The sequence below is a fragment of the Triticum urartu genome, chromosome 3A (genome assembly GCF_056163025.1).
Source record: "Triticum urartu cultivar PI428250 chromosome 3A, HENAU_Tu73, whole genome shotgun sequence".
NCBI lineage: Eukaryota > Viridiplantae > Streptophyta > Magnoliopsida > Poales > Poaceae > Triticum > Triticum urartu.
In genome coordinates this window covers 423,633,712-423,654,258 of record NC_141875.1, presented here as the reverse complement: position 1 = coordinate 423,654,258, position 20,547 = coordinate 423,633,712, and the positions used below count along the sequence as shown (strand labels likewise).

Below are 20,547 nucleotides of genomic sequence, written 5' to 3'. Positions count from 1 at the left end.
AACCTGGCCACCAAGAATGCCTTCGTTACGCATGAGACTTGCCGTCGTACGTGGAAAGGGCTCTCAATGATCTGCACTGAAGCTGAACTTGAAGAGGATGGCTTCATAGAGCGCTTCAAATTTGACACCACACCTCCTAGGAGGGCTGTGATGCGCAACACACCGTCACTTGAAGACTCTGAGTATTCCTCATCTGCTGCCACCGTCACTGCGAGGATCATTGATGAAGATGATGATGCTACTTCACCACCACCCGCTTCAGCACCTCAAAGCTCAGCACCGCCACACAACTCCACCGACCCTGCTGCGCCTGGGAACGCGTAGAAAACTCTATGTCTTCAAACCTTTTTGGTCATTCCTGACAAAAGGGGGAGAAGCATATGATGTTTATAGTCTTCAAGCGGGTCAATATGGGCGGGTGCCTTGTTTTGTTATACTTGCTTCGTGTTTGCAACTCTTGTTTTGCTTCATTTGGTTCTTTTGAGCTGTAAACACGAAAACTCGATGGTCGTCTGCTACTTGGTTTACCACTCCTTTTGCGAAGATAAATTCCGCATGTGCGACGATAAATTCCGCACTCATCTCATTCTGCAGACGTCCATTTCCCATTATGCATGTTATTATATTCATATACTTTCACATGCATAGTAGATTGTCATCATAAGCTGAAGCTGATCTCCACAAGTACAACCTGCCATGTGCATTTGCATTCCAAAAGCAAATTAACTTATATGCACATCTTCAGGGGGAGCACTTGCAACTTATGATGACAATTCCTTTACAAACTTCACACTTTATATTCCCCGTTGAAAACTTCAACTAGTTTGTCATCAATCACCAAAAAGGGGGAGATTGTAAGTGCATCTAGTGCCACCCCTAGTTGGTTCTGGAGTATTGACGACAAACCTAGTTGAGGGACTAATGTGTTTGTGAGAATTGCAGGAAAACACAGGTAGAAGTCCCTCATTGATTCGGTTTTACTACTAGAGATGACCCCTAAAAATGTATGAAGACATTAAAGACAAAGGTGGTATATGAAGATATTCACATTGAAGACTATGACAACAGAAGACACGTTATGAAGCCTATGGAACTCGAAGACTTAGATCCTTCGTAGTTCTTTTTATTCTTGTTGAGTCATAGGAACCACCGTACTGTTAAGTGGGGTCCAGGAGAACCAGTCAGAATGACTGAAGTGATGCCTAAATCAAAAAACCTATGTCTTCGAGTGAAGACAATGAGAGCGAATCTTGTCCAGAGCCGGACAAGTCAGCTTTGCTTGTAGCCCAAGTAAAGTTGCCATGAGAGTTCAAAATCTGACCGTTGAGACACGTGTCAGTTCCTTAGTGACCCAGGGTCATTTCGGACAAATCAGGTCGGGTTGCCAAGTGGCTATAAATAGCCCACCCCCACAACCATAAACGGTTGGCTGCTCAGATTTCAGTGCACGGCTTTTGTCGTTTGAGAGCAACCCACCTCGAAGCCTTTGAGAGAAAATTCCTAGCGAGGAGAAAAGCCCTAACCACCCAGATCCAGAGTAAATTGGGAATCACCTAAGTCTTCTTGTCTGTGTGATCTGAAGACTTATTACACTTGAGGACTGTGAATCCTCCAGACGGTTAGGCATCGCGTTCAGAGCATCCAAGAGACATTGTGGATTGCCAGTGAACGAAGTCTGTGAAGGTTTGGGAGTCTACCTTGAAGACTTAGCAGAGTGATTGGGCGAGGACTAAGTGACCTTAGCTCAAGGAGAAAACGGTGAGGACTGGGTGTCCTGAGCTGCGTGTTCAGGACTGGGTGTCCGGGACTGTGTGTCCTTTGGTTTAAATACCTAGCCGCTCCAACCAGACGTACAGTTGTCACAGCAACTGGAACTGGTCCAACAAATCATTGTCTTCAACGTGTCACTGGTTTCATCTTCACTTCCTTTGACTTACTGTTATTCATTGTGAAGCCATTGCATGCTTGCTCTATCTTTTGTCTTCACAACGTGACTGTATGAGTTGTTTGGCTTCATAACTTCTTCCCACCTGATCCTTATTACACTGAAGCTGTGTGTCACTGTGCTTTCACTATATTGAATACTTGACCATGGCTTGCCTTGTGTAATCTAACTTCCGCTGCATAGTAATAGGCATAATCTTCACTGTTTGTCTTCATAACTCCCAAGTTTTGAAGACTGTCATAAAAATCGCCTATTCACCCCCCCTCTAGTCGATATAACGCACTTTCAGAATCAACAATATAATGTCTAAATTTATCACAAGCAAACACCACTGCTAAGAATTCTTTTTCAGTAGTAGCATAGTTTCGTTGAGCACTGTCTAGAGTTTTACTAGCATAATGAATAACATCCAATTTCTTATCAACTCTTTGTCCTAGAACATCATCAACAACATAATCACTAGTATCACACATACTTTCAAAACGCAAGTTCCAATCAGGTGGTTGAACAATAGGTGCAGAAATTAAACCTTTCTTGAGTGTTTCAAAGGCTCCTAAACAATCATCATAAAAACAAAAGGAATATCCTTTTGCAAAAGATTCGTAAGAGGCCTAGAAATTTTAGAGAAGTCTTTGATAAATCTCCTATAGAAGCCAGCATGACCTAAGAAACTACGAATACCTTTTATATCTTTAGGACATGGTATTTTCTCAATTGCATCAACCTTAGCTTTGTCCACTTCAATACCTCTTTCAGAAATTTTATGACCCAAGACAATGCCTTCATTAACCATAAAGTGGCACTTCTCCCAATTCAAGACAAGATTTGTTTGTTCACATATCTGCAAAACTCGATCAAGATTGCTTAAACAATCATCAAAAGACTTCCCATAAACTGAGAAGTCATCCATGAAAACCTCAACAATCTTTTCACAAAAGTTAGAGAATATAGCAGTCATACAGATTTGAATGTAGCAGGTGCATTACATAAACCGAAAGGCATACGTCTATAAGCATAGGTTCCAAAGGGACAAGTAAAAGTGGTCTTTTCTTGATCAGGTTGAGAAACATGTATTTGTGAAAAACCAGAATATCCATCAAGGAAGCAAAAATGTGTGTGCTTAGACAATCTTTCAAGAATTTGATCAATAAAAGGTAGAGGGTAATGATCTTTTCTAGTTGCTTTGTTTAATTTTCCAAAATCAATTACCATTCTATAGCCTATAAGAATTCTTTGTGGAATAAGTGCATTCTTATCATTAGGAACAACAATTATACCTCCTTTCTTCGGGACATAATGAAAAAGACTCACCCATTTACTATCATCTATAGGATAGATTATACCTGCTTCCAAAAGTTCTAATATTTCCGTTCTTACCACTTCTTTCATCTTCGGGTTTAAGCGACGTTGGTGACCAATAGCGGGTTTAGCATCAGGTTCCATATTTTTTTTGCTGACATAGAGTCGGACTAATGCCCTTTAAATCATCAAGAGTATATCCAATAGCAGCTCGGTGCTTCCTTAGAACTTTCAATAATCTTTCTTCTTCATGTTCTGAGAGGTTAGCACTGATAATAACAGGATATATCTTCTTTTCATCAAGATAAGCATATTTAAAAGTGTCAGGAAATTGTTTTAATTCAAACACAGGATCACCTTTAGGTGGAGGAGGACCTCCTAGAGTTTCAATAGGCAAATTGTGTTTAAGCAGAGGACATTGTTCAAAGAAAATCTTATCTATTTCATTTCTTTCATGCATAAGTAAATCATTTTCATGGTCTAGCAGATATTGTTCTAAAGGATTAGTAGGTGGTACAGCAATAGAAGCCATACCAATTATTTCATCCTCACTAGGCAATTATTTTTCATGAAGCATTCTACTAAACTTGGAAAAATTAAACTCATGAGACTCATCATCAAAACTAACACTGACTGTTTGTTTCTCACAGTCTATTCTAGCATTAACGGTGTTCAAGAAGGGTTTACCAAAGATAATGGGTCAAATGTCATCTTGTGGGGAACCAAGAAAAGAAAATCAGTAGGGTATTTTATTTTCCCACACAAGACTTCAACATCTCTAACAGTCCCAATTGGTGATATAGTGTCTCTATTAGCAAGTTTAATAGTAACATCTATGTCTTCTATCTCTGCAGGTGCTATTTCATTCATAATTTCTTGATATAAGGTGTAAGGAATAGCAATCACACTAGCACCTATGTCACATAAACCATGATAACAGTGATCTCCTATTTTAACTGAAACAACGGGCATGCCAACAACAGGTCTATGTTTATCCTTTTTATCAGGTTTGGCAATTCTAGCAGCTTCTTCACAGAAGTAAATAACATGCCCATCCACATTTTCTTCCAAGAGATCCTTAACCATAGCAATACTAGGTTCTACTTTAATTTGTTCATCAGGTTTAGGTGTTATAATATAGCCTTTGTTGACCACAGTTGAAACTTTACCATGTTCCTTTATCCTAACAGGGAAAGGTGGTTTATCAATATAAGCAGAAGGAACAACTGGATCAACATTGTAAAGTATAGTTTCTTCTTTAACTGGTACCGGTTCTTTGATTTCTTCTTTAATAGGTGGGTGATATTTAAACCATTTATCATTAGGGAGATCAACATGAGTAGCAAAGGATTCACAAAAGGAGGCTACTATCTTAGAGTCAAGTCCATATTTAGTGCTAAACTTTTGAAAAGCATCGGTATCCATAAAAGATTTAACACAATCATACTTAAGTTTAATACCCGACTCTTTACCTTCATCGAGTTCCCAATCTTTAGAGTTGTGTTTAATTCTTTCCAAAAGATCCCACCGGAATTCAATAGTATTCTTCATAAAAGAACCAGCACAAGAGGTATCAAGCATGGTTTGATCATTACAAGAAAGTCGAGCATAAAAGTTCTAGATAATAATTTATCTTGAGAGATCATGATTGGGGCATGAATATAACATTGACTTTAGCCTCCCCCAAGCTAGAGCGATAATTTCTCCTTCACGAGGCCAAAAATTATATATATAATTTCGATCACGATGAACTAGATGCACAGGATGAATTTTTTGATGGAACTCCAATTTCAAACGATTCCAATTCCAAGAACCAATATCATCGCATAGCCTATACCATGCCAATGCTTTTCCCTTCAAAGATAAAGGGAAAACCTTTTTCATAACTTCATCCTCAGGTAAACCTGCAAGCTTGAACAATCCACAAATTTGTTCTACATATATCAAGTGCATATCAGGATGTTTAGTTCCATCTCCTGCCTAAGGATTAGCTAGCAGTTGTTCTATCATACCCGAAGGAATTTCATATTCAATATTTGTAGTAGGTGCAGTAGGTTGAGGGGTAGCTAATTGTAGTTCCGGTAGAGGTGAATATACCCCGAATAAACCCCTCAAAGGATTGTTTTCCATAGTAACAAGTGACAATAAATTTCAGCACAGTATATAAATGTTTCCTTACCAAATTCCACTTACCAAAGGCGATTCACTCCCCGGCAATGGTGCCAGAAAATAGCCTTGATGACCCAAAAGTATAGGGGATCAATTGTAGCTCTTTTCGATAAGTAAGAGTGTCGAACCCAACGAGGAGCAGAAGGAAATGACAAGTGGTTTTCAGCAAGGTAATGTCTGCGAGTGCTGAAATTATAAGTAGCAGAGTAGTTTGATAGCAAGGCAATTTGTAACGAGCAAGTAACGATAGTAGTAACAAAAGTGGAGTAAGGTAGCCCAATCCTTTTGAGACAAACGACAGGCCAAAACGGTCTCCTATGATAAGCAAAGTGTTCTTGAGGGTACACGGGATTTTCATCTAGTCACTTTCACCATATTGGTTTGATTTGTGTTCGGTACTTCGATAATTTGATATGTGGGTGGACCGGTGCTTAGGTGTTGTTCTTGCTTGTACAAACCTCCTACTTATGATTAACCCTCTCGCAAGCATCCGCAACTACGAGAAAAGTATTAAGAATAAATTCTAACCATAGCATTAAACTTTTGGATCCAATCGGTCCCTTACAGAATAGCGCATAAACTGGGGTTTAAGCTTCTGTCACTCTCGCAACCTATCATCTAATTGCTACTCCACAATGCATTCCCTTAGGCCCAAATATGGTGAAGTGTCATGTAGTCGACGTTCACATGACACCACTAAGGGAATCACAACATACATACTATCAAAATATCGAACACATATCAAGTTCACATGATTACTTGCAACATGATTTCTCCCGTGACCTCAAGAACATAAGTAACTAATCACAAATGATAATCATGCTCAATATCAGAGGGGTATTAAATAGCATATTGGATATGAATATATAATCTTCCACCAAATAGACCATATAGTAATCAACTACAAGATGTAATCAACACTACTAGTCACCCACAAGCACCAATCTATAGTTCCGGTAACAAGATTGAACACAAGAGATGGACTAGTGTTTGAGATGAGATGGTGTTGTTGAAGATGTTGATGGAGATTGCCCTCCCCAAGATGGGAGAGTTGTTGGTGATGATGATGACGATGATTTCCCCCTTCGGGAGGGAAGTTCCCAGGGCGGAATCGCTCCACCGGAGGGCAAAAGTGCTCCTGCCCAAGTTCCGCCTCGAGACGGCGGCGCTCCTTCCCAAAAGTCATCGCCTTATTTATTCTAGGTCAAAACGACCTATATACCAGAAGATGGACATCGGAGGTGGGCCTGGGTGAGCACAACCCACCAGGGCGCGCTTGGGCTCCCTGGCGCGCCCAGGTGGGTTGTGCCTACCTGGTGGGCCCCCTATTGTAGTTATTTTCTCCAATATTCGTCATATATTTGATAAAAAATCTCTGTGAAATTTCAGCTTGTTTGGAGTTGTATAAAATAGGTGGCCTGACGTAGCTTTTCCAGGTCCAGATTTCCAGCAGCCGGAATTCTCCCTCTTTGTGTATACCTTGCATATTATGAGAGAAAAGGCATTATAATTACTCCAAAAAGCATTATTATGGATAAAAACATCATAAATAACAGTAATAAACATGATGCAAAATGGACGTATCACCTCTCCCGGGGCATCAGTGATGTCAACTTTTGGGATGGAAGATGGTCATCGTGGACCGGTCTAAAACTGGCCGGTCAATGATAGCTTGTCCTGATGATCAAAGGGACTGAAGATAATCACTAATCGGTCCCTATATTTGACCGGTCTGTGTAGTCTATTATTAGACCTTCATTTTCCTGCTGGTTAGTATTTCTTTGTTCACGACTTTTTATAATTAATTGTTTACTACAACTCCACAATGAAAAACTTCACCGTCGTCCCCGTCAACACTCTCTCTTACCATTCCCAGCACCACTCTATCCTGGCCATCATTGTTCCTGCCGACCTATGCTGGAAAATCCAAAAAATGAAAAAACATGTGCAGGAAAATATGCACAGAACGCGTAACATGTGGTAGTCACCGCACCAACCCCCCCCCCCCCCCCCCCCCGCTGCCCGCCCTCGTTGCTCCCATGCTTCACGGGATTCTGCAAGTAGATAAAGGCCTGACGGCTTTTAGACCAACTGGGCCTCAACGTGCGTGGATGCAAACGACGTTGAAGGTTGGGTGTGCACATCAGCCAGACCAGAACACAGAGCCTCAGTCCAGGGGTGAGTGGTGAACGTCGGTCGGGATGACATTCTTTTCCCTTTTTTGTTTAGTACCCCCTCCGTCCCAAATTACTTGTCTTAGATTTGTCTAGATATAGAGATATATAGACATGTTTTAGTGTTTAGATACATTCGTATCCAAAAGAATCTAAGACGAGCATTTTGGGACCGAGGTAATAGTTAATTATCCATGCATTCATATACCTTTGGAATTTATAAAGCACTCTTATTCACCCTCCCCCCCCCCCCCCGGCCCCCGTGTTCACAATCAAAGCTCACCATAGCTATCATTGGTGCATCCAGCTCAAAACCCCCTTCCACCACATTGATTGTGTAAGCCCCGTCACTATAAACTCTTCCCTCTCCCCCTAACCCCCTGTGACACCCCCGATTCAATCATACACTAATCATACACGCAAACATGTACGATCAAGATCAGGGACCCACGGGAAGATATCACAACACAACTCTACAAATAAAATAAGTCATACAAGCATCATATTACAAGCCAGGGGCCTCGAGGGCTCGAATACAAGAGCTCGATCATAGACGAGTCAGCGGAAGCAACAATATCTGAGTACAGACATAAGTTAAACAAGTTGCCATAAGATGGCTAGCACAAACTGGGATACAGATCGAAAGAGGCACAGGCCTCCTGCCTGGGATCCTCCTAAACTACTCCTGGTCGTCGTCAGCGGGCTGCTCGTAGTAGTAGGCACCTCCCGAGTAGTAGTAGTAGTAGTCGTTGACGGTGGCGTCTGGCTCCTGGGCTCCAATGTCTGGTCGCAGCAATCGGGTATAGGAAGGGGGAAAAGGGGGAGTAAAGCAACCGTGAGTACTCATCCAAAGTACTCGCAAGAAAGGAGCTACACTACATATGTATGCATTGGTATCAAATGGATTAAGGGTATCATATGTGGACTGAACTGCAGAATGCCGGAATAAGAGGGGGATAGCTAGGCCTTTCGAAGACTACGCTTCTGGTAACCTCCATCTTGCAGCAGGAGAAGAGAGTAGAAGGTAAGTTCACCAAGTAACATCGCATAGCATAATCCTAACCGATGATCCTCTCCTCGTCGCCCTGCTAGAGAGCAACCACCGGGTTGTATCTGGCACTTGGAAGGGTGTGTTTTATTAAGTATCCGGTTCTAGTTGTCATAAGGTCAAGGTACAACTCCAAGTCGTCCTGTTACCGAAGATCACGGCTATTCGAATAGATTAACTTCCCTGCAGGGGTGCACCACATAACCCAACACGCTCGATCCCATTTGGCCGGACACACTTTCCTGGGTCATGCCCGGCCTCGGAAGATCAACACGTTGCAGCCCTACCTGGGCACAACAGAGAGGTCAGCACGCCGGTCTAAATCCTATGGCGCAGGGGTCTGGGCCCATCGCCCTTTGCACACCTGCACGTTGCGAACGCGGCCGGAGAGAAGACCTAGCAACCTCCATTACAAAGGAAGTTGCGTTACGCGGTCCAACCCGGCGCGTGCCGCTCAGTCGCTGACGTCACGAAGGCTTCGGCTGATACCACGACGTCGAGTGCCATAACTGTCCCCGCGTAGATGGTTAGTGCGTATAGGCCAGTAGCCAGACTCAGATCAAATACCAAGACTCGTTAAGCGTGTTATTTTGAAATAACCACGGACGCCGACCAGGGCCAGGCCCACCTCTCTCCTAGGTGGCCTCAACCTGCCCTATCGCTCCGCCATAAAGTAACAGTTGGGGGCCGTCGGGAACCCAGGCCCACCTCTACCGGAATGGAGCCACCTGCCCCTTCAGCCCCCATCTCCGAAAAGTATCATAAGTACTGTAACAGTATAAGTATATATCATATGCCCGTGATCACCTCCCGAGTGATCACAACCCGATAGTATAGCATGGCAGACGGACTAGAATGTAGGGCCACTGATGTAGTACTAGCAACCTATACTAAGCATGTAGGATTGCAGGTAAGGTATCAACAGTTGTAGCAACAATGACAGTCTATGCATCAGGATAGGATTAACGGAAAGCAGTAACATGCTACACTACTCTAATGCAAGCAGTAGAGATGAATAGGCGATATCTGGTGATCAAGGGGGGCTTGCCTGGTTGCTCTGGCAAGAGAGAGGGGTCGTCAACAGCGTAGTCGATCGGGGCACCAGCAGCGGCGTCAGTCTCGTAGTCTATCGGAGATAAGAGGGGGAAAAACAATGAATATAATGCAAACAGATGCATAGTGATGCATGACATGACAAGTAGCGGTGTTAGGGGTGCCCTAACGCGGTATGAGGTGATACCGGTGAAAGGGGGAAAACATCCGGGAAAATATTCCCGGTGTTTCGCGTTTTTGGACAAATGAATCAAAAGGGGAAAGTTGCGTGTTCGCTATGCTAGAGACGTGTAGCGGACGAACGGACCGTGTATTCAAATTCGTCTCGTCGTTCTGAGCAACTTCCATGTAGAAAACATGTTCATCCGAGCTATGGTTTATTTTCTATGATTTTTCAAAGTTTTAAATGATTTTCTAAATTTTCTTATTTGTTTTTTATTTCGAAAATCAGCAGTTAAAAACTGGGTGCACCCGATGCAGTGCACCAGAGGTGCACCAGTGAGGCTGACTAGTGGGTCCAATCAACTGCTGACCAAGCAGTTGACTGGTCCACGGTTGACCGGTCAAAGGTCCTGTGGGACCCGGTTGTCATACCCTGTAATATTTTAACAGTGTTTAGTTAATTTCTAATTAGGCTTATTAGAGGGTGGCCCACCTGTCTAAAGGCTATATCTAACCTAATAAAAAAATTAACCTAATCAAATGGGGTCCATACGTCATAGTGTAGCAACCAACCTAATTAGTACTACCAATTAGTCCTAATCTAATTTGCACGCCCGGCCAGTGTGGCTGTGCACACCCACAGCATGGCCGCCATGGCCATTAGCAGCAGCAAAGTAGCGCATAGCAGCGGCAGCAACTAAGCAATAGCAGCAGCGGCAGAAGCTAAGCAGCTAAGCAACGGCAGCAGCAGAAGGCAGCAACAGGGCAAGCGCTAGGCCGTGGGCGGCAGTAGGGGCGGCAGTAGGCGATGGCCGGCGAGCAGCGGCACGCGGAGGCAAGGTCAAGGCGGGCGCGCGGTGGCAGCAGTACGGAGCAGCAACAGATGGCTGTTAAGCAGCAGCAGCTCACGCACACACGTATGTACGCGTACACGCGAGCTCGGATGTGCTCGGGGACGGCAAACGGCGACCGAATCGAGGTTGGAGAAGAGGGGAATCGGCGGAGAAGCTCACCGTGGAGCTCATGGACGAGGTTAGGGAGTGCGGGGGTGGCCGGATATGTCGAGCCCGATGACGAGTTGCGACGGCCGTGGCGAAGAAGACCGGCGATGGCGAGCGTACGGCGCGGTCCGACTCAATTCAAGGCACGTAGGCGAAGTAGTGGACGACGAGGAACCTCCTGGGCATCCTCCCGGGCGCCGGGGAGGGTAGTGGGCACGACGACCACCGCAACCATGGCAAGCACCGTTCGTGCGATGACTATTTTGACGAGAGCGAGCGGACAAGGGGAAAATGAGGGCTAGGGTTTGTCAAGGGGGTCAGGGGTGTGCTTATCCATATCGGGGCACCGGTGGATGGTCGACAGGTGGTCATCTATGGCCTGGACGGCGTGCACGCGTGCTTGGTGCCATGGCCTCTCCCTCTGTCCAGAGGTAGGGGAAAAGGCCGGCCAGGTGGGCTGAGCCTGATACAGTTAAGTGTTGGGCTTCACACTGTAGCACTAGGCTTTAGGTGTACAATGTGTGCTTTTCTCTTTAATCTATCTGTAATTTAAAAAGCTATTGCTTTGCAATTAATTTGGTCGCCATTTGATCTTTGTTAGATGCGATATTTAACACAAAAATACTTGGCTACTTTCTAGTCTGGCACAAAAAATTTGGGGCCAAAAGGAGTTGTTCAAATTCAGTTTTGAATTTATGTGCGTATATTTAATGCCGCTAGCCCTATTTTAAATAGGTTAAGGCCATTTTAAAAATTCAAAAGATGATGGTTTCTACACGACAATTACTTAGTGAATACTTGCAACATCTCAAACATTTTAGTTTTTTCAGTTTGTAGAATATTTTATTTGGAAAATAATTTATATATGAAAATGGCTTTGATTTTTATCAAGTGGCAATTTGGCTTAGTTAAACATGATGACATGGCACCATTAGGGTGAGGTCGTTGTAGCATGACACTGGGGGTGTTACAGTTCTCCTCCGCTACAAGAAATCTTGTCCCGAGATTTAAGATGTGAAATAAGGGGGAAAGATCTGGTTACAAAATTCTAACGAATCTTGTCGGTCTTGGTTGCTCTTCTCGAAGAGGTCGATCCTTTACGTTGATGTCTTCATTTCTCCGCTTCAAGCCATCATGATGAAGTCGTTATCATTTCTTCAGGAAATCTATCGTACTTACGAATGGGGTATAAGTGGAAAGCTATAAGGACGGGTGTCTCAAAGGACCGGCATCCGGTAGTTATCTCAAGGAAAGAGATTTTAGAAGCACCAGGAAATGTACCAAGAGTGCTATAAGGTGGTCCAACAAGTTTCAACCAGGTACGCATCCAGTTGATGCCTAAAACAAGTGATGAAGTGGTTCAGAGCATTGAAGAATAATGTTGCCTCTGATACCGGAATGAAACATGGTGAGGAAGTTAGGTCATGAATTACATACGAAGCCAAGTGCAAAGAATATTTCAGAATCAAGGTTGTACAGGAGAGTCAGGTTTCGATCCTATGGATCTGTGGGTTATGGGCCCACCATGTGGGTTAAAGGTAGAAATGACGCTGACCTCTTGCCCGATCATGTAAGCAAGGCATGTCAGAGGATAGCCTGCCAGTTATGTCGGCGACAACATCGGTACCAAGGGCGAGGGACAAGGAGAACCATTTTCCTGCTCGTTGAACGGGGCGGACCAATAAGCAAGGTTCTCGTCCATCGATGGCTACCGGAATGTCATCAACAATAGTAACAGGGTCTTATTGACAGAGTAGTACACCAAGGTGTTTACATAAGCAGTGAATTATTACTACTTAGATCATATAGATCACAAGAAATATTAAACAAAATAATGGAAAGGAAAAGGTGATCATCAGATTAAACATAACAATGGAAAGGAAAATGTTTTTAAACACATATTTCAGGCGTATATCCTTCCCAAGGGCAAGGAGAGCATGATATCCATGACGGGATATAATGTAGAAAACTCTTTAGGTAAGGGGAGATAGACTTCATGACATTACCCATACAACGGTGTTTGAATAATTGAGCAAGAAACATTTAGCATTGGGCTTCAAATGTTCTTTGTTGAAAATTGGAGTACCACAGACATGCGAGATATCATTAACATGGTCTTCAAGAAAAGGTCGGACTTGGATACACAAAGGATTCATCAGGAACAACTTATAGAATAAGCCTTACAATTTCCTCATGGAAGAATGGTTAACCTTGCTAAACAGGAAACTATAACAACAGTCCTCCGGCCAGGTGTGATAGGCATGACATCACCTTACCGATATATAAGGACCAATGTTATAACTCTTGGAAATATGTCCCAACCATCATATCTGACTGAGAAGCTGATCCGATTGGTGTCAGGATACCTTAGAGTCAGGATGTCTGAGAAGAAAAGGTGCAACACAAATTGACGAGATGACAATGTAACATTCTTGGGAAATGAACTATAGAAGAAGGTTCCAAAACAAAATTTCATCATTAACCAAGGAGAAATGAGGATGTGGTTGATGGAGTCAGCGACAATTCATCGAGATTAACCAAAGATGGATTTCCATAATTATGTGAACAAGGATGTAACACTTGTCAGATCAACTGATATAATGATGTATGTTCGAGGAAAACATACACAATTAAACATTGGTTGAAAAGGTGCACCCGAAATATGGGCTTAGGTAGCATGATCAATGTTGGAATGGTGATTCAATAACCAAAAGACTTAGAATGAACCTATTGACCATTAACTTCATATCAATAGAGTTGCTAGAAGGGCAGAATCCAAACAGCACCGTTCACTTGTTGGTATTCTTGGTTAGTCAATACGGGGACCAAGAAAGAATGGTACTTGTGAGAAGTATCACTATACCAAGTACTATTAAGAGGTGGAGCAATCCTTACAACATCCTTGACATAAGGACAATAATACTTCAAGATAGAACATAACACAAACTGGATAGCAAGTGGCTCCATAACAATATCAGGTTGGTGCCGAAGGGGAGGCAATAATGTTGTCGATGATAACACAGATCATCGAGGGGAAAGGGTGATATTTCTCATCAAGAATTCAATAGTTATCTTGGAAGAGCTCAGAATGTTGATGATGATCATGACACATTTGTCGAGATATTTCAAGACGTAATCGATCGGTGATGACATCGAGTCAAATGAATGGTGAAGCGAAAGGTTATTGTAACCAAGGGTATGACACAAACTCCAAACCAAGTTCGTTGTTCAAGGCGAAATGGCATGATGAGGAAGATCGACGTAAGCTTAGCTCATCGTCAAAAATTGTGCTCCGGGAAGAAGGACCAGGTAGCACAGTTAAAATTTAGTACGATGATGATATAGCCGATAAGGCTTGGGATGACTTGAAGGATTATTAAACTTGTAAGCAACAAAAATTACTTAGAGTTATCAAATCGAAGTGCGAACTCGATTCACAATTCGGTGTTCTCGGTTGACGACAACCCAAAACCCAGGAAAATTGGAATCGATGGGAAATAACAGTTGATGAAGAACCCATAAGAAGTTATGCAGTTACATGATATTCTCGACATACCAGAGTGTAATACTCGACGGTAGGGCAGAGTAGAGGGTGGACACGTTAAATGATCTGCAGAAGACAAGTACTTCATCTTGTCTGAGAAATGGAATCAAAGGAGAACAATCATGGTCGGAACCACGATTGCAAAGGCTCAATTTACAGATACCAAATTATATTAAGGTAATAGTTATTATTACAAGAAGTTTCCATGATAGGATATACATCGTGTCCGTGGGCATGAACACAAAGTTCAAGGTCGACTCCCACTCCTTCAATGTATAACCTTCCATTCACCTCTCGCTTTTCGAAAATGACATTAGTTGTCAAAAGTTTTACCTGGTGCAATACTAGATAATTATGACCCGTGAAATCTTTCGGGTTCACACAGAGTAAGGAAGGCATAGGTTTAACCCATCGGGGCATCTTATGAACACATACCACCAACTTCAGGAGCGAATAACTCAAGCTCGGGAGCAGAGCATGGTTGACAAAAGCAAGGGATACAATTTACCAAAGGCATTATGTATCCGATGAAAGGCTCACAAGTTCAATGAATATGAAGGATGGTGTCGGACAAAATCCAACAAAGGATCTGGTGGTCCATAAGGGACCTGATGTGAGTATCGGTACTCAATCAGAGGAAGAAAGAATGCAAGGGGATCAGATTATAGAAACAACTGACTAACTCAAAGCTCAAATGCAAAGGAATTATGAATTCTAAGACAAGGGATCAGAAGCAATGCTCTGATTAGGGCTGGATAAGTTGAATAGCCTTAGAGGTACAATCGATGGCAATTTGATTGGTTGAGATCCAGCTCATGTTTAAAATGACATCTGAGCCGAAAGGACGAAACGAAGGATCTGATTAAGGAATGCGAGCATTCGCAACATATTGATTCAACAGACTCAAACTGATAATGAATAATGATGCCAATAAGATTACCAGACTTATGAGGTTAATCATAATGCAAGCAAGCAATAATTTCAAGAGCAATAGGCCGTTGAGGATTTTCGAGGATCGAATGGTATTTCGAAGACTTTTGTGAAATACATGAATCAACTGGGGATGAGCGGATACTCGATAAGTGCAAGAAATTATTCGTAAGGGTATGTCTACGGCAAAGAGCTGCAAAGCGGTGGGCACAAAGGTTTCTTGAATTATCGAAGCAATTTTCAGGGTATCAAGTAATAACAGGGGCAACTAGGAACAAAGGTAAGAACAACAAGCGTAAGCAATTATCCATAAGGATTTATCGGTGGTCGGGAATAGCAAAAGTGGTGGGCACAAGGTCTTGAGATAATAACGGAGAGTATCTTCGGAATCTTCTGGTGAAGCAGGCCATCATCTGGAATGACGGGGCTCTTCGGGAGAAAGTATTTACGGGAACCTAGAGTTAGAGTTAGCAAAATCATTTAACCCGAATAGAAGAGAGATCAAAGTCCCAGAGTATAGACGAGGAGTAAAAGATCCTAATACCACCCAAATGGCGACGTGGGCCCGTAAGACACACAGCCATGTTAGTAAAAAGTTTTGTAATGTCTAGACTCGACTTCGACCAAGGAGTGTGGAAGGGGGATTCCTATAGGCAGTCAATTCTGATACCAACTTGTGACGCCCCCGATTCAATCGTACACTAATCATACACGCAAACGTGTACGATCAAGATCAGGGACCCACGGGAAGATATCACAACACAACTCTACAAATAAAATAAGTCATACAAGCATCATATTACAAGCCAGGGGCCTCGAGGGCTCGAATACAAGAGCTTGATCATAGACGAGTCAGCGGAAGCAACAATATCTGAGTGCAGACATAAGTTAAACAAGTTGCCATAAGATGGCTAGCACAAACTGGGATACAGATCGAAAGAGGCCTAGGCCTCCTGCCTGGGATCCTCCTAAACTACTCCTGGTCATCGTCAGCGGGCTGCTCGTAGTAGTAGGCACCTCCCGAGTAGTAGTAGTCGTCGTCAACGGTGGCGTCTGGCTCCTGGGCTCCAACGTCTGGTCGCAGCAATCGGGTATAGGAAGGGGGAAAAGGGGGAGTAAAGCAACCGTGAGTACTCATCCAAAGTACTCGCAAGCAAGGAGCTACACTACATATGTATGCATTGGTATCAAATGGATTAAGGGTATCATATGTGGACTGAACTGCAGAATGCCGGAATAAGAGGGGGATAGCTAGGCCTTTCGAAGACTACGCTTCTGGCAACCTCCATCTTGCAGCAGGAGAAGAGAGTAGAAGGTAAGTTCACCAAGTAACATCACATAGCATAATCCTAACCGATGATCCTCTCCTTGTCGCCCTGTTAGAGAGCGACCACCGGGTTGTATCTGGCACTTGGAAGGGTGTGTTTTATTAAGTATCCGGTTCTAGTTGTCATAAGGTGAAGGTACAACTCCAAGTCGTTCTGTTACCGAAGATCACGGCTATTCGAATAGATTAACTTCCCTGCAGGGGTGCACCACATAACCCAACACGCTCGATCCCATTTGGCCGGACACACTTTCCTGGGTCATGCCCGGCCTCGGAAGATCAACATGTCGCAGCCCTACCTAGGCACAACAGAGAGGTCAGCACGTCGGTCTAAATCCTATGGTGCAGGGGTCTGGGCCCATCGCCCTTTGCACACCTACACGTTGCGAACGCGGCCGGAGAGCAGACCTAGCAACCTCCATTACAAAGGAAGTTGTGTTACGCGGTCCAACCCGGCGCGCGCCGCTCAGTCGCTGACGTCACGAAGGCTTCGGCTAATACCACGACGTCGAGTGCCCATAACTGTCCCCACGTAGATGGTTAGTACGTATAGGCCAGTAGCCAGACTCAGATCAAATACCAAGATCTCGTTAAGCGTGTTATTTTGAAATAACCACGGACGCCGACCAGGGCCAGGCCCACCTCTCTCCTAGGTGGCCTCAACCTGCCCTGTCGCTCTGCCACAAAGCAACAGTCGGGGGCCGTCGGGAACCCAGGCCCACCTCTACCGGGATGGAGCCACCTGCCCATTCAGCCCCCATCTCCGAAAAGTATCATAAGTAATGTAACAGTATAAATATATATCATATGTCCGTGATCACCTCCCGAGTGATCACAGCCCGATAGTATAGCATGGCAGACGGACTAGAATGTAGGGTCACTGATGTAGTACTAGCAACCTATACTAAGCATGTAGGATTGCAGGTAAGGTATCAACAGTTATAGCAACAATGACAGTCTATGCATCAGGATAGGATTAACGGAAAGCAGTAACATGCTACACTACTATAATGCAAGCAGTAGAGATGAATAGGCGATTTCTGGTGATCAAGGGGGGGGGGCTTGCCTGGTTGCTCTGGCAAGAGAGAGGGGTCGTCAACAGCGTAGTCGATCGGGGCACCAGTAGCGGCGTCAGTCTCGTAGTCTATCGGAGAGAAGAGGGGAAGAAACAATGAATATAATGCAAACAGATGCATACGATGCATGACATGACAAGTAGCGGTGCTAGGGGTGCCCTAACACGGTATGAGGTGATACCGGTGAAAGGGAGAAAACATCCGGGAAAATATCCCCGGTGTTTCGCGTTTTTGGATAAATGAATCGAAGGGGGAAAGTTATGTGTTCGCTATGCTAGAGACGTGCAGCGGACGAACGGACCGTGTATTCAAATTCGTCTCGTCGTTCTGAGCAACTTTCATGTAGAAAACATTTTTATCCGAGCTACGGTTTATTTTCTATGATTTTTCAAAGTTTTAAATGATTTTCTAAATTTTCTTACTTGTTTTTTATTTCGAAAATCAACAGTTAAAAACTGGGTGCACCCAGTGCAGTGCACCAGAGGTGCACTAGTGAAGCTGACCAGTGGGTCCAATTAACTGCTGACCAAGCAGTTGACTGGTCCACGGTTGACCGGTCAAAGGTCCTGTGGGACCCGGTTGTCATATCCTGTAATATTTTAACAGTGTTTAGTTAATTTCTAATTAGGCTTATTAGAGGGTGGCCCACCTGTCTTAAGGCTATATCTAATCTAATATAAAAATTAACCTAATCGAATGGGGTCCATACGTCATAGTGTAGCAACCAACCTAACTAGTACTACCAATTAGTCCTAATTTAATTTGCACGCCCGGCCAGTGTGGCTGTGCACACCCACAGCATGGCCGCCATGGCCATTAGCAGCAGCAAAGTAGCGCATAGCAGCGGCAGCAACTAAGCAATAGCAGCAGCGGCAGAAGCTAAGCAGCTAAGCAACGGCAGCAGCAGAAGGCAGCAACAGGGCAAGCGCTAGGCCGTGGGCGGCAGTAGGGGCGGCAGTAGGCGATGGCCGGCGAGCAGCGGCACGCGGAGGCAAGGTCAAGGCGGGCGCGCGGTGGCAGCAGTACGGAGCAGCAACAGATGGCTGTTAAGCAGCAGCAGCTCACGCACACACGTATGTACGCGTACACGCGAGCTCGGATGTGCTCGGGGACGGCAAACGGCGACCGAATCGAGGTTGGAGAAGAGGGGAATCGGCGGAGAAGCTCACCGTGGAGCTCATGGACGAGGTTAGGGAGTGCGGGGGTGGCCGGATATGTCGAGCCCGATGACGAGTTGCGACGGCCGTGGTGAAGAAGACCGGCGATGGCGAGCGTACGGCGCGGTCCGACTCAATTCAAGGCACGTAGGTGAAGTAGTGGACGAGGAGGAAGCTCCTGGGCATCCTCCCGGGCGCCGGGGAGGCCAGTGGGCGCGACGACCACCGCAACCATGGCAAGCACCGTTCGTGCGAGGACTATTTTGACGAGAGCGAGCGAACGAGGGGAAAATGAGGGCTGGGGTTTGTCAAGGGAGTCAGGGGTGTGCTTATCCATATCGGGGCACCGGTGGATGGTCGACAGGTGGTCATCTATGGCCTGGACGGCGTGCGTGCGTGCTCGGTGCCATGGCCTCTGCCTCGTCCAGAGGTAGGGGAAAAGGCCGGCCAGGTGGGCCGGGCCTGATACAGTTAAGTGTTGGGCTTCACACTGTAGCACTAGGCTTTAGGTGTACAATATGTGCTTTTCTCTTTAATCTATCTGTAATTTAAAAAGCTATTGCTTTGCAATTAATTTGGTCACCATTTGAACTTTGTTAGATGCGATATTTAACACAAAAATACTTGGCTACTTTCTAGTATGGAACAAAAAATTTGGGGCCAAAAGGAGTTGTTCAAATTCAGTTTTGAATTTATGTGAGTATATTTAATGCCGCTAGCCCTATTTTAAATAGGTTAAGGCCATTTTAAAAATTCAAAAGATGTTGGTTTCTACACGATAATTACTTAGTGAATACTTGCAACATCTTGAACATTTTAGTTTTTTCAGTTTGTAGAATATTTTATTTGGAAAATAATTTATATATGAAAATGGCTTTGATTTTTATCAAATGGCAATTTGGCTTAGTTAAACATGATGACATGGCACCATTAGGGTGAGGTCGTTGTAGCATGATACTGGGGTGTTACACCCCCCACCGTCTCTCTCCCTTGATGTAACCATGTTGATGCTCCAAGTTTCCTCAAGCCGACGCATAGTGTTAGTGCTTGTTGCTTCCCGTTAAGCATAGGTATGAACAAGTACCCTAAAATGCTAAGCACGCAAAAGAAAAAAAAGAACCATGCCTTGGCTCACCGGATGTCAACTTGTCGCTAAGGTAGGTTTGCACACATCAAGAGTTCAAAACACACGAATTAGTCTCGAAGAAATTTAGAGAGAATGATGCTGCTACATAGTAGCACATCTGCATACGTACATCAGAATCACATTCGACTCTTTTGTGTTTCTCAATAGTCAAAAGAAAGCAATACGATAGAATCTAAAGCAAAGCAACCCATTCATATTATACTGATGATGTAATAATTCATTGTTTGGACCGCAGTAGCTGGATGTGATCCCACGACAAGCATAGAAGAGCCAAAAGAAGATGTAGTGGCACTAAATACAACTGGATGTGATCTCACAAGCATAAAAGATCAAAATTGAAAAAAGGTGGAGTGGCACTAAATACAGCCGGATGTGATCTCGTAAGCATAAACAATTAACGTGGCACCCACGAGCTAGGGTGAGGCAACCGCGGTAGGGGAGAAGGCGAGCGGGGGCGATGGGGTTGGCAGAAGAGTCGTCAACAGCCACACGCGGGTGTCGGAGGCTATGGCGAT

The 20,547-nt window shown here is 44.2% G+C and overlaps 1 long non-coding RNA gene across 1 annotated transcript; it reads right to left on the bottom strand.

Moving 5' to 3' along the window:
* Positions 1 to 7,934: 7,934 nt before the first annotated feature.
* Positions 7,935 to 19,322, bottom strand: LOC147979933 (uncharacterized). Its single transcript, XR_015619057.1, has 5 exons — positions 18,898 to 19,322; positions 17,719 to 17,796; positions 10,864 to 16,399; positions 9,684 to 9,761; positions 7,935 to 8,370 (listed from the first exon to the last, which is right to left on the bottom strand). It is a non-coding gene; the product is annotated as an uncharacterized LOC147979933 (long non-coding RNA).
* Positions 19,323 to 20,547: the final 1,225 nt, after the last annotated feature.